The sequence below is a fragment of the Cyprinodon variegatus genome, unplaced genomic scaffold (assembly GCF_000732505.1).
Source record: "Cyprinodon variegatus isolate N-32 unplaced genomic scaffold, C_variegatus-1.0 Scaffold244, whole genome shotgun sequence".
Lineage (NCBI taxonomy): Eukaryota > Metazoa > Chordata > Actinopteri > Cyprinodontiformes > Cyprinodontidae > Cyprinodon > Cyprinodon variegatus.
The window spans coordinates 244519-259765 of NW_015150697.1; the positions used below are offsets into that span (position 1 = coordinate 244519).

At 35.2% G+C, this 15247-nt stretch overlaps 1 protein-coding gene across 1 annotated transcript in view; it reads left to right on the forward strand.

Moving 5' to 3' along the window:
* The first annotated feature begins 6341 nt into the window (after positions 1-6341).
* shank3 (SH3 and multiple ankyrin repeat domains 3) overlaps positions 6342-15247 on the forward strand; it is a 285728-nt gene continuing 276822 nt past the window's right edge. The window contains exon 1 of the mRNA XM_015381921.1: positions 6342-6497. The gene's annotated coding sequence lies outside the window, so the exon portion shown is untranslated. The remainder of the gene's footprint in view (positions 6498-15247) is intronic.

Sequence of the window (15247 nt, forward strand, 5' to 3'; positions counted from 1 at the left end):
AAACTAAAAAAAAAAAAAAAAAAATGGCCTGACTTTAATTTTATAAAAACTCTGGAGATACTATAGATTATGATTATACATAAATATACTATGAAGCAACCATGTAATAGTATGAGCATGGTCAGTGTTATCTTTTTTTATTATTTAAATTTATTGGAAAAAAAATTATAATTTATTTTTAAGAAAGATGAACTGAAATGCCAACAATAGATTTTTTTTATTCCAAAATGTCCAATATTCACATACATCTATTGGGCTGAGCTGTATTGAAAACAATGGTAAAATTAAAACCGCAAGCAATGTTGAGTTGCCCTCGTAGCTCAGCACTGCTCGCCCAATTTTGACCACAGAACCTGCGCACCGCCGCCCCCATGCGTACGCCACTGTTGCCTAAATCTGACGTTCCTGACATCAGTTCCAGCCATTTCCTATTTCATGGGGCTTGCAGAGAAAAACAAGGGTTTCAACTGTGAAACATGGGACTTTCTAATCTCAGGGGGCTTGGCTAAACTGATATCTACAAATCTGTTTTTAGTGAACGCTGTTCCAAGATGACACACAGAAAAATAACCTCCTCTGACATTGACTTTTTGTACGTCAATCAAGTTTCACAATCCTCAGTAAGGACTGGGGGTTTTTTGTGTTTCAAGGGGGTGCCGTAGAGAAATGAAGCCACACCCACCAAATAAGGGGCTGGATTCCTGTGGAAGATTCCAGCATAGCCATTTTGGTGCAGATTTAACAATCTATGTGGACATTAGGCCCAAAAGTATGGCTGTGGAGTGAGAATTGTTCAATTATTCAAACCAATGGATCTCCAATGTCAGGATCAGGGTTGTTTTGGTTATTTTGGGGTTTGATTACAGCTTTGATAATTGTTGTGTTGTGTTTCCTCAGTTTCTATTTTTGATTAGTTTGGTGATTTTAATTGTTATTCTAGTTTGTGTGTTACTGTACTTGTCTCTAGTTTGTTCTTTGTTGATTCTTGATTAATTTTCAGTTTCCCTGTCTACTCTCCCTCTGCCCCTGCTGCCATTCTTTCTGTTTCTCTCCCTTCGTCTCTTTCTCTCAGTCTCCCTACTAATCTCACTATCAGCCAATTAGCACCAGTCTTCGTTCAGCAGTATTCCCAGTATTCATTCCCAGTGTTTAGACTCCTCTTGTTCTCACTCGTAGCTGGTTCTTCTGTTTATTCACCAGGCTCATCCTACTCTGTGGTTTCAGCTTTTTTTTTTTTTTGTCTTTCCTGTGTTTTCTATGATTTTTAAATACTGTTCATCATTTTTCATTAAACATACAAAAGGCTGTTTACCGCCTTTGCCTCTCTGCATTTGGGTCCAACACAAAACCTCAGTGTGACACCCTAAAGCAGAAGACTTGTATGTTAAGGTCAATATTTTTCATTTTAGGATCTTTCTACAGCAGGAGATGCCCATATTTTATTTCAGTCATCTCATGGATTATTCTACTCACTATAGTATCTGTTTTCTGTTCATTTTAAACTTTGGTTCTGTCACTAATGCCCAGTTTTAAAGTGTTTATTACAATAGTTTTCATTAAAATATGATGCAGTACAAAACCCTAACCAAAGGGGAAATTTTTATATTTCTTACTTTTATGTTTTTTGGAAAGACTATGACCTGGATGACTGAGAATTTTCCCCTGCAAATAAATATATTGATGAAGGAAATAAGCATTTTATTGCCCCTATTGAAACAAACTAAAAGAGGGTTAAAATATTTATGTGTTTATGTGCTTAGATACTGATGAAAGCAATAATAACTGCCCAGGATTGTTGATCACCTGATTACAGGCTTCAATGAAGCAGGCGCCCTGTTGCAGAGCTGATGCATGCATATGCTTTGTGTTCCTTCAAATCCCTTCTCACAGGGTTTAAATATTGAAAATTTGTATAGTACTGAAAGCTTCATCTGAGTGGTTTTATTTAAGTTCCAGTAATTAACTGGAAACTGCCATAAATAATGTCTTTACACAGAAGAGTGTAATCCTAATCAGAGCTCCATTTTTCCCAAGAGTTGTGATTTGCAAAGTTCAGAATACAAAACACCTTCATGTTTTCATTCAGTTTGGAGTCCCAATCCATTGCATACATACAGTATTGTGACACAAAGTTAAAACAATGCTATAGTAGTCTGATTTTATTTTATTTTGGCCAAGAATTGTTTCTTCATAGCACCTCAACAGCTATAGAAGAACCTATTCCAAGGCCAGGGGACACTGTTTTCATAAGTGGCCTGGGTTCCAGAAACCCGATCAAAACAATAACAAAAAAGACCAGGTAGATGGAAAAAGTTTTAGGTTAGGTTCTGGAGAAATAACTTTTAAGGCAAGGCAAGTTTATTTATATAGCACAGTTCAGTACCTAGACAATTAGAAGTGCTTTACATGAATTAAGCAATAACATATAAGAAAATGATAAGCAGAATAAAAGCAATAAGGAACCTATTCTCAAAATGCATCTTTATATCTCAATTACAAGGCATGATCTTTTGAAGATATCAGTGTCCTTATTTTTCATTTGTGAAGACAAATTAAAAATAATATTAGACATGAGGGGTGGCCTTAGGGTTCATCTTTCTAACACCTATAGTCCTGACTAACATTTAAAAGTTATGACATGACAGGAACACAGCTGACGTGGCATTCCTAAGTCTATGTTTGGATGAAAAGTGACAGACCCAAAGGCTGAACAGAATAGAGGCAAGGACTAGTGACCCATGAGACATAAAAGGCCCTACTAGTTACTTCAAGGGCCCAACTATGGGGATGTTCTTAATAAAGTTTATTAGCAAGTTATCTTCAGCCCATGTGAAAAACAGATGAAGCCCTGGGAGATATTTTCAAGACAAAAAATAAGTCCGTGTGCACTTACTGAAGTACTTAGGACCAATGCTAGTATTATGTCAATAAGATTCAAATACAGTAAATAAGAACATTGATTTAGTTATAGTCTTAGAAAAATGAAACTAGACGTTCAAATATTTCCAGAGACAAAAATATTTAAGCAAATCTAATATTAAATTTCAGAAGAGATGTTGAAATAATGACAGTTTTAAATTTAAGTGGAGATTATAGTAAATGGTTATGGTTTAAAAAGTTAGGCAGTTTCATTTGGTGTAAAACAGCCATTCACCAAAAAATGTGTCCTTCAAAGCTGAGATGTCTGAGATATCTGTTGACCAAAAAGTGGTCAACAGATATCTCAGTCTGTAAGCTTATATTAAAATCATATGGATGCAAAACTGTAAGATGTTAAGGTATGTTAAAATTTGTAATGCATACAATTTTGAAGTCAATTTTAAAGATGGAGTGTTTTAGCTAATTCATCAACCTTGCAAATGGGAACCATTTGCAGAATAAATACTGAAGAGTTGGGTTTCTTTAGATGAACAAAATAGTTATTTCCTAATCTTGGATTAAGATATAACTCCTCCTTCTTAGAGGAAAATAAAAAACAAAGCTAATGCTAGAAAACAGATAAAGCCTTGAGAATTAAAAAAATATGCTGACAATATGTGTTGGCATCTTTATTCCCCTTTTACTGCTAACATAAGAGGAAATTATTGGGCAATAAAGTTGCCAAATTGATAAACAGAAATTAACAAGCTCATACTGATTTATTTACCTTTGAGTCCATACAGGACTGGACTTTACCTAAAGGAGGTACTATTAAGAGTATGTTTGTGTTATATTTTAATCTTACAGCATATTTTATTCATTATGTATTAAATTAAAAATGAGTTAGTTTGTTTGCACTGTATAGAGATGAACATGGGGCCATGTAAAAAAACAGGGGTCTTTACTATAATAAAATGTATTTATTTTTTATCTTTTTTTATTATTGTTCTAGTTTTTGTCTGTTTATGGACCATTATTGTGTCTAAATAAAGAGATTGATTGATTTAATGAAAACTCTTGTTTTTAAAAAACCTGACATCAGGGAAACTGAGTTTTCTGTTTCACATAGAGAGTTTTCTCAACCTCTGTTCCTTTTACATTCTACCCAGAGCTATCCTGGTTGAGGTTTTATTCAATAAAATTTCTTCTCAACGCCTCATAGAGCCAATCACGTGGTTTTATATCCTTATTTAGTCATGAGATTTTTGCCGTAGTTTTGTGCAAACAATAAAAAAATACAAAAATAAATAACTAGGTCCGTTAGACATATTAAGTGTTAAAAACAAACATTGCATGTCCTTTTAATGAGGAGCTTATTAAAGTATGATCAGTGTTAATTCACAGAGAATTAAATATTTATAGAGAGGAGACCGCATACCTTTAATATTCTGAAAGTTATCTTTATGAGTACAATAGTTTCACCTCACAATCCATCACTTACATTTACAACCTTATCTGTCTTCACATTTGCAGCATTACACAGACATCTTTAACAGATATTTAACATAGCTTGATATCAGTGAAAGAACATTGATGTGTGTGATAACATTATTATAGAAAACAGTTGCAAAGTCAAACATCTAGTTATTTACTGCTTAATTCCAAAAAAAGTAAAAAAATAAAATAAAATAAAAAAAAAGCTCTGGTTCAAATTGCATGTTTTCTAAGCCAAAACAAGGCTTTGTTTGGCTTCTATATGAAGCTTGGAATTCTGACCTTGGACACTGAATTGAAAAAGCTTACTAGATGGGAAGTGAAATGTGTTCTGGTTTGTTTTTAAACTTTTTAACTGTTTTGGAATGACTATGACCTGGATGACTAAGAATATTCGCCAGCATAATTTACTGCATAATGTAAAGCAGAATCAAAACGAGGAGGAACCCCATGAGATGATGCATAGGTCTTAACTGTTGAACAGCATTTTTATACTTCATTTTCACCTGCTGTCAGGTGTGCTTCTCTCCAGTGAGATCTCACTTAAATAGATACATTGATCCGCTACCATTCAACTAGTAAACTAGTTTTGCCCCGTAATGTTATCATGATTAGAACAGACTATAGCAGCCCATGTAGATATTAGCTTGCCTGAATATATATTTCTGATGTCCTGTGATGGACTGGTGACCTGTCCAGGGTGTACCCCGCCACTCGCCCGTAGACAGCTGGAGATAGGCACCAGCACCCCTCGTGACCCGACTTGGGATTAAGCGTGCAAGAAAATGGATGGATGGATGGATATATTACTGATATCTGAAATCATTGTTTCCTTGTCAAAATTAACATTTCAACAAAATGACATTTTCCTATCTAAAACAAACCTACTGGGTGTCTAAAAATATATTTCAGATCTCCATATTCCTATTGTTACTAGTCAACAATATTTTGTATTATTTTGGTCAGAAAGAAATGACATTCAGATATCATAGATATATTAAGTGAAGATGAAACGGCCACTTAAAATGTGTAAACATTTCTAAGTATATAAAGTGTCATTCTTATTACTGCTTTTTTGTGTGTGCGATCTGAAATTCAGTTTCTGCTGGCAGAATTGCAATTTAGAAAATCTGTTACTACAGTCCTGACAGGAATGTGAATCTGACCAGTGAGAATCTTATTTTAGTGATCTAGAAATTGAACAACAGAGAGGAGAGTGCTTGGTATAAGCGTAAAATGGCCTGCCATAGGAGACTTTATGTAAACGTAAGCATTAACTCGAGCAGAAATCTTCTCCCATGCCAACTTGCTCTCCTTTGTCTATTAAAACACTTTCTCATACTTCTTTCTTCATTACTGCAATAAAATCTCTAGTTCCAGTGGGGTCAAATACGCACTTCCTGTTGTCTGTTTCCATGGTGACTCATTGAATCAGTGTTGAAAATAGCTTTTCATGCTTGTTACGCACATGCTCAACACTGAGGACCAACTCTGAGTTAATTAAACTAACTCACAGCAGCTGCTGCGAAACCGAAAATTTAGAGTTTCCAACCTAAGTCTAGATCAGATTTCAGGATTTCTGTCTGAGTTTGAAAAAACCTACTTTTTGAAACGAGCCCCTGATCTTCAATTTATTGGCTCAACATGTTAGGTTCCTCTTATCTGCTTTTATTGCTGCTGCCCTCAGGGTTTCTGCTCAAATCTCCCATCTGTTTCAATTAGCTGTTAGCTCCGAGGTCAGCCACATGGGCACAGAGCCACAGGTGCACCTGCAGTGTTCCACAGAGAAGACAAACAGTACTTTCTTTCTATCACTGTGGGCTGTCATTTATGTCAATAATATCTGTGGGGTACAAGGATTTAAGGCAGAAACTAGCATGGGGTGATCACACATGGTAGAAGAAGAAGGCAGTCACACATGCCTAAACTTCAAGACCTTTCCTTATCAGCTTGTTTACTACAAACATTTTGTCTCACACAGACTGGAATTCTGCATTAAAGTAGCTGCTGTAAAATCACGACTGTGGCTGCACCGGTCTCTGATTCGGACAATAGTGAATATCTGTCCCTACAAGCTGAGGGAAGCAAACCTTTGAAAGGCTACCTGGGGATCACAGCTCAATTCTGACATGCTGTTTCATTTGGTGAGTAAGACAATCCTTTATTATCGATCAGAATCAAATATTTTCTGCAGCATTACACTTCTGCTATCAGCATTGCAAGGAAATCAAAGATCATACATTTTACAATTTTCAAGCATTAAAAACACAAGCCTTAGTGTAATTTGTTGAAATTTAAAAGGGAGAGCAAGGCTAAATAGTGAACTGGAAAGAATTTTTTTAATTTTTTCTCAAGTAAAAATCCAAAGGTGTAAATGAGTATTGTATTCATCAATATATTGTATAACACAATTTCATTGCCACCACCAGTGTTGGGAAAGTTCTCTTTCTACGTGAACTAGTTCAAAGTTCAGTTCACACATTTTAAAATGAACTAGTTCAGTTCATAGTTCACAATTCCAAAAAACGAACTAGTTCATAGTTCTTTTTTTTTTTTCATATATTGCTCAATTACACCATAGCCTACTGTAGAACCACAGACAGCAATTATTTTATCAGTTGTAACTCTTAAACTGTGCGTCAGATTTCATCTTCATATCCAGTTTTGAAACCTTATCCAACCAGGGTTTACATTAGCATTGAGGGGACAGCATTTCCCCATTGTTGCTTTAACGCTTTGTTGCTGTCCATTCACTTCACACTAGTAGCAGCTGCAGCTTTCACCCCTACAGTATATTCTCAAAAACATCAGGAAAAATGTGCTGCTTGAATGGTCTTTTTTATGAGTAATTATTAAAAGAAAAACAGGAAAGTAGTCTTTAAGGTGCAAATGTTTTTTTTTTATTTTAATAATTTTTTCCATTTGAAATTCCATTTCAATACATACTAAAAAGGAATAATGGAATCCTGGAAAATTATACCAGGCAGGTTTAACAAACAAGTTACATGGATAGTAAAACCCTCAAGATCAGGGGTCTTCTATGTTTTCCAGACCAAGGACCCCCAAACTGATGGCGAGATGGAGCGGGGACCCCCTAACTATATATATTGTATGAAATTGTGTCCTAAAGTCACTCTATTACAGATGGAGTAATGTAAAGAAATTAATTTCTCCCTGGGATTATTAAAGTTTTTCTGATTCTGATTCCTGGTTGTTGTGAAGGAAACTGTGCCCAGTTTGAAAGAGCTCCTGTGTGTCGCTGAATGTGTGTATTGATGACTGTAAGACATCTTTTGTCTCCATTTATCTGTTTACTACAGTGTGTTGATTTCATGTTAATGAGTATTTAAAGACATTTCAATTAGTGGGGGAAAAAATGCAGGGGGGGGGAATATAAAAATATCAACTAACCATGCAGACCCTCATGCAGTACCTCCGTAGACCCCCTAGGGGTCGCGGATCCCCTGTTGAAGACCTCCGCTCAAGAAGATTTTACTAACACAAACTGAGGGACCAGGCTGAGGTAGGAATTTAAGGTTACTGAAGTGCGGATTTTTTTACTGAAAGCCGGCGGGCAAACTTGTTGCCATCATCCTCACCGACCACCTGGTCATAAACCTGTTTTAAGTCGCCTCCATGCTGCTGTAGCTTCCACGCTGCATTTTGTTTTGATGACGCACGCGGCTGTAGGCTACGACGCTGGTAGCTGCTGTTGCCAGATTGGGTGTTTTTCCCGCTACATATTAAGGCCTGTTTACGGTGTGATTTAGCCGGGGTTTCGCCTGGAGGGCTTTATAGAAATCTGGCAACCTATTGAACGGAGTTGAACTGAGAGAGCTGCCGTTCACAGACACCAGAATGAACGAGTTCACAAAAACGTTCATCAGGCAATAATGCAGTACGTTCAGTTCACGTTCGCCCAAAATATGAACGAGTTCATGAACTTTCGTTCAATGAACGCGTTCAGGCACAACACTGGCCACCACAGCTGCAAGTGTTTTGGATATCTCTCTTGCAGCTTTACACATTTAGAGGCCACATGTGTCTTTTTTGAAGCCACATTAAATTCAGAGCATCGTTTCATATCCTGTCCTACTTTCTTAGTTGGATTTTTTAAACTTCCACCCTAGTGTCATGTTTTTTGGGGGAGGTTCCTTCAGGATTACCCTTTATTTAGCTTTACCCACCTTTCCATGACCTGTATTTGTCCGACCCATATTTGTACCTAATGAAAAAAGCATACCCACACCACTGTCCTGCCATCACCCTGTTTTACAATTTGATGGTTTGTTTGGGATAATGTTCAGACCCAATATTTTGCATGTGGACAAGTCTATTTAATATTAGTCTCCTCTGCCCAGAGCATCTTATATATCCTAATGTTTGGCATATCTCCTATAGTGCTTTGCCAGGCAACATTACGTATAGCTCTCTTTCAACAATAACCTTATGCTTCCTACTGTTCCATAAAGGCTGTATTTGCATTGATTATGGTTGCCCTAAAGACGCATTGTTCCATCTGGGTTTGATTCCTTGCAGTTCCTATTCAGTAACACTCAACCTCTGTTTATCAAAAAAACAAACATTTACCTTAACATTTAGTTCACGTTCTACTGTTGATTTATTGCATGTAATTTAAATAAAATCCAGTGATGCCAGTAGTTGGAAAAGCTGTCAAAAAAGTTTTAAGTGGTATGACTGTTGCAAGAAAATGTAATTTCCTTTTAAAATATATTGATTTTGGTTAATTTTCCTAAGTGACTATGCCACCTAACCATGGAACATATGTGATGTGGAACCATTAATTTCTTTTAAAATAAGTTATACTGCATTGGAAGTTGGATTGCTAAAGTGTTTCATTTATTGGCCTGAATTCTGGGTGGACATGTTTTATCCGTCCTCTATATAACATGAAGCTATATCAGTAGGTGACATGGCTGAAAATCTCTATAATGTGAAAAATAATAGCATGTTTATATGCTTTGTTATCCAAGATGTGTTGAGAAACAATAAGTGTTGGTCTGCTAAATATATAGCAGAAAGCACTAGAAAGCTAGCATTAAAAAAGAGAAAACAGAAAATATGATAAACACTTGCAAAAAAATTTTATTGCCAGCATTTGAGGTCATGTTGGCAGCTGTCCTGAACATGTGGGATCTGATTTGTCTGCTAATTACGTCCCTCAGTGAGAGACATTGAAATTAAGGTGCAATTGATTTAGGTCTTGCTGTCCAAAGATGAAACAAACATTGCTCATTTCTTAAAATAAACACCCTGTGGCATGTTTTTTTTTATCCCACTGTATAAAGCATGTCTGTTAGCTGTGCCAAGGAATTTTTGTGTGTGTCATTTAGATGTTGTATTTGTAATGACCGAAACTGGAACAGGCAGCATTTTTAAAGTCTAGGATCAAATTTGTACTCTGACCTTATGTTTAATGTGTGTGCGCAACCTTGATATCTACATCTGTGACCAAACAAAAACCAGCAAATGATTCATTTTAGGCCTGATACATTTCTCTGTTTGCACCAAACTGCTCTTAGTCCTGGAAGTATAAAAGCCACAGTACTACATTGCTTTCCGGATAAAGGACGTATCTTTAAAGCTGGTGCTTTACCTCCAAAATAAGAACCACTTTGCTTGTAATAAGATAAATGAATATCTGGTAAGGTCAACCAAAGACACAGTAATGCCAGTAGCCTAAAGTAACAAGCAATAAAGGATGCAGGAATCCAGCAGAGTGGTGGGAGATACTCTCTTGACTCCCTGTCAAACACTGGAAGAAACGTTAATGGTATTGTCCTCAAGCAAAACTGAGAAAAGAACGTCAAAACAATAATGGCTGTCCGTCTCTCTGTTTAGTATGCAGAAATTTGTAATATTACAAAACAAAGTAGCAGGAAGATATTCAGCATCCTTGGAGGATACTATCTTGCTTTCATGTTGCAAAAACACAGCTGAAACGATATACTAAAAAGAAGGTAATCATTCTGAAGGGCATCTAAAATGACGTTTTGACATTTTCAGTTTTCCAGTTTCTGTCTATAAAGTATTAGTTACATGGGGGCTGGCAGGGATGCTAAGTATCATTAGCTTGTAGTGGTCAAAATACAATTATTGGAGTCTGAAAAACTTTTAAAATCATTCGTTATTATTCGTTTTAGTTGTTAATGTAGCCCATAGACAAGTTCATGATATTTAATGCTAAGCTAATTGCTTAATTTTTGTAAGCTCATTTTTACTTTAATGCTCAGTGACGTCCATGCTGTATTATTAATTCATGTATTGTTGTATAATATTTATGATAGTATAATTTACTTACACTTCAAATGAATTACATTTTTCTTTGGGCATCTAGTTACAGTACATTGAATAAAAATGTGCTCTATTTCATAAATGTCGGTCTATGAACATGAAATTAAGCAATTTCAATAAAACAACAAAGTAATAAGTCAGTTTCCTTGCTGCTTTTCTTCATGTTATATTTCTGATACAAGATTGTTAAACCTGAGAAATAGGAATATTTTGTTAAACATCACAAACTGAAACTAGATATCACATTCGTCTGTGTTGCACTTCCCTCAATACCAAATTTAATCACTATATGTTCTTAGCAAATTAGTACAATTCTGCTGTAAATTAGTTTCCAACTCTGTAGCTAAATACCAAGGATTTATACAGATAAGTTTAATTTTCTTCGACTTTGCAACTAAATTTGCAGTTCATAAAGCAGACTTTTACTTGTTGTTTTGACTATTGCACTCTATTGCATGCTTTCTATGTATTTTTCTTTCAAACCCTCTTTTTTGGAATTATCAGCTTATTCAATACAATGAAAAAAAAACACTCGGTTGGACAAATTTTCTCTAGTACACTCATGGGTGAGCAGTTATATATAAAGGCTCAAATTATAAGTACATCATACACTAATACTAGGATAAATGTATTAATTTACTATTTGAATTGGTTCACTGTTATCAAATCTGTTTTCAAATTCTCAAATCACAGGTTTAAATCTAGATTATTAAATTGCATGTTATATTATCAGTAGACTTTCAAAAGGAATTAATAAATAAAGCAAACATTAAAAAATCCTGATATACATTTAAGATTCAAGCAAACTGATCCCTTGAAACTTCTAACTTGAGTGATGATGGTAATTTATGAAAATAGTAATGCGATGAAGACAAATTAACATCAGTTCACACCTCTTATAACCATTAACTCATTGATCCACTCATATCATAGTACTTTTTTTTATCACTTTTTTTGTGAAAAATTAAACGATACATGTATGTCATTTTGAAAGGGAGGAAACAACACGTGTTTGTAAAGTGTTAATCATTTTTCAGTTGATTAATGGTGGTCTCACATTTGTCAACATTGATTGTTTATACACACATGAAAAATGAAAAAGTTATGCACCTAAAGTTGCATTTAAATAAAGCAACATGAGCAACTGTATTTTCAACATCTCTGTTACAAAGAACAGCAAATATATTTGTTGAATTGTAATATGTTAGTATAAAAGGACTGAGAGGGACTCCTATTTATTGGTGGCTCAGTAGTTATGTAGAAATATTATGTCTTGTATCAACAAAGCTAATATCTGTCATCATTAGCAGCAGGAATGAGAATAATTGGTTATATTACAGTCTCATCCTCTGAGAATCCATCCATGATTAGGAAAGTTAACATGGCTGAGCACACGGGAACTCAGTAATCCCCCCTCCCAAAAAAAAGCTCATTTGAAGATGTTAGAAGTTAATAAAGGTGTATACACATCCCTCTGGCTTGTGATTTGCTCTCTTCTGCATCCATGAATAATTTCAAAAAGCCTTAATTCTCTGTTTGGGAAATAGAAAAATTACATTTTGGAATGATATTGAGGATGACATGTAAGGGATATCAGTTAAAAGATTGTACTGTCTGTCACAAGCTCTTTTATTTCCTGGAGAAGGTTTAATTGGACTCCCTTGATAGGATTTTTTTTGTCCTTGAAAAAAGCGGGGCTTATGTTTCTGAAAAAAAAAAATCTTCTGGATCTGGACTCTGTCTTTGTGAAGGAAGTTCAGAGAAAAATGTAGAACTCTTTTCTTTTGCCCCATCATGAGAATGAATTGTGAGTGCAGGGAATGACTGACAGTTTGTCTCTAAAATGCCAACTAGGATGAGATGAGCACTTTAGGCCAAGAACTGGATTCATCTGTCACTTCTGGCTGCCAATTTTCTGTTCCCTCCCTGCCATTCACGTATGATGTGAAAACAAGAAAAAAAAAAAACATTAAAGCGGAGGCAAAGGAACTTGGTCTGTCACTGTTAGGGAGTATGTGGTGTGTTTGTTCAAAATTTCACATATTACATGGTTGTATTCTTTATATGGAACTGGGCATGCTTCAGGAACTACACTATTTTACTAAACAGAAATTGTAATTAGCAAAACATAAACTTAAAATTCTAACATAATATTTTCTTGGATTTTTTCATAGTAACAGAAGAGATCAGGAAAGATATTTAACCTGTATGAAAACAGAGCTAAACTAACTTACTAAATACTATGATCGTTTAATTGGCCTTTAGAGCACACAAATTACAATAACATTGTATGTTTATACCATTACAGGCACATAATATAACTCAGCATGAATTAGATTTCAGCTTTGTCTTTAGTGTTCGATTTTTTAAGATCTCTGCATTTTCACTTTAGACCTCCTTCTTACTTTCTGATGTCATTTGTAATTTCCCCTCAGCTCCTTGGTTTAGCCATTCTGCATTCTGTTAATTGTGCTAATCTGACTCCTTTTTCAACTACAAATTATTCTGTTCTCTTTCCTCCCCCTCCGTTCATTTCACTAGTTTCCATTTTTGATGGTTTTCCTACTTCAAATCTCTTGCCCCTGTTTCTATGAAGTTCATCGCCTTGGCTTCTCAGTCGTTTGTAAGTCTTGGATTTTTATTATTTATTAAATACCTTTTTGGCATTACTCCACCTCACTACCTTTGGGTACCCTAAATAATAACTTAAAGATTTATATTTCTTACTGCTTTCTTAAAACCAATGGTTAAAAAAAGGTTGAGAGGCAAAGATAACCATATATCCAGTTTTTGTCTTCAAAACATTTGGTGTTCTCTATGGTGATAAATCACCACCTTATTCAAAAATTTGCTTTTTTCTGATGTATAATGCTGATAAATAAAACCAGAATTCATTAACCCTACAATAAAGATACATGAATTTCTGAAATATTCAATGCTACACGAATTGTAATCAATCACTACTTTTTATGTTTGTGCTCAAACCTTACAGTACTTTCTTATCTCTTATCTTATGCTTTATTATAAATGAACTCGCATTTGATGGTGCAAACATGCAATATATTACAAAATGAGCTACAAAAACATGTGTTTTGCAAACTCCATAACAGGCAACCAGAAAAAACAAATATAAAAGAAGACGTAAACAAAAAAGAAATGAGCTGCAAACAGGTAAAAAAAAAAAAAAAATGCAGCAAACACAAACAAATTAATTCTTTGTTCAACTCTCTCTAGTGGTAGGGAACACTTTGTTTATTTAAAGTTTGTAGCTGCTTTTGCAATTTGCATCATTTTCTTTCTGTGAGTGCGGCAGCGATGGGGGATTTGGAGTCAACCAGTCATCTCTATATGTTTTATTTGTTCTGCCCAGTCACTGAACCAGATGAGTCCAATCTGCACGGGTTAATTCACTCTGTATGAGATAGAGATGACTTGATGACTCCAGATCCCCCACCTCTTGATCGCAGCATTTTGGTTTTTACGCTTGCTGCTATTTTTTATTTTTTATTTTCTTTGAAGCTCATTTTTCAGTTTGCTGCATGTTTTTTCTGGTTTGCAGCTTATTTCTTTTTCGATTGCAGCATTTTTCTTTTGCATTTTTTTGCATGTTTTGTGTTTTAGAGTTTGCATAACACATATTTTTGCAGCTCGTTACATTGGTGCACCTGTCGGCCACTATAAAATTATACAGTACAGATATCATTGGTTACACTTCTGTTTAAAATAGTATTTTCAGAGTGAACATTGAATGGATAAATATTGTCTGTCACATTTCTTTCCCCTGTTTTTTTCTGAGATGTTTAAATGTCTCTACACAGCAGTTCATTTGTCCTATTATGTGGCCGTGCTGACTTTGCCAACGGCTCTGCTGTCTTTTCCATCTTTATTGTCAGTTTGCCTTTCTTTCTTTTTCTCAAATCTCTGCATTGTATTCCATGTTTCTCAAGGACTTTTTATAATACAGTGATCTCAAAAATATTTGCTATGAAAATGTTTTTATAAAGCTACTTCAAAGACAATTGTTACAAGTTATAAGTAACATTTTCAAGGCTAAAACTGAGTAATACGTGTCGATGCTTTGCATAATTTCTGCTTAGTTCAAATCTTGGCTGTGTGAAGACCCTGAAGGCAGTGGTCAGCCAAGCCTGACAAAATGCATGTTTATTTTTAAGTACAAGAAATCAGAACTCCTCTCACAGTACTTCCACGTTGAGACTGACAAGTAACAAGTCAAGATTTGTACATTGTAATCTGTATTAAAGGTGCTTGGCCAAAAGGCTTTGGTGGAAATAATGTTCTCATCAGGCTTTGGGTGTTTAAAAAACATTGCTTTAACCATCCCCAGGGGAGCTGTATTAACTTTTGACAACCAAATCATAATCAACAGTCCATAACATTTTAGCTGTGAAGAGAAAAACATTGAATTTACTATCAGAAAAATTATAGTTGATCAATAAATCAAGTTTAGAAAAAAAATGCTGCCATAAGCTTTTTAGAATGTTGTAGCGACTACCAACCACCTTTTTGTCGCTTGTGGGTGCGGGGAATCTGGGATTTAACACGCTTAAAAGAGGAGATG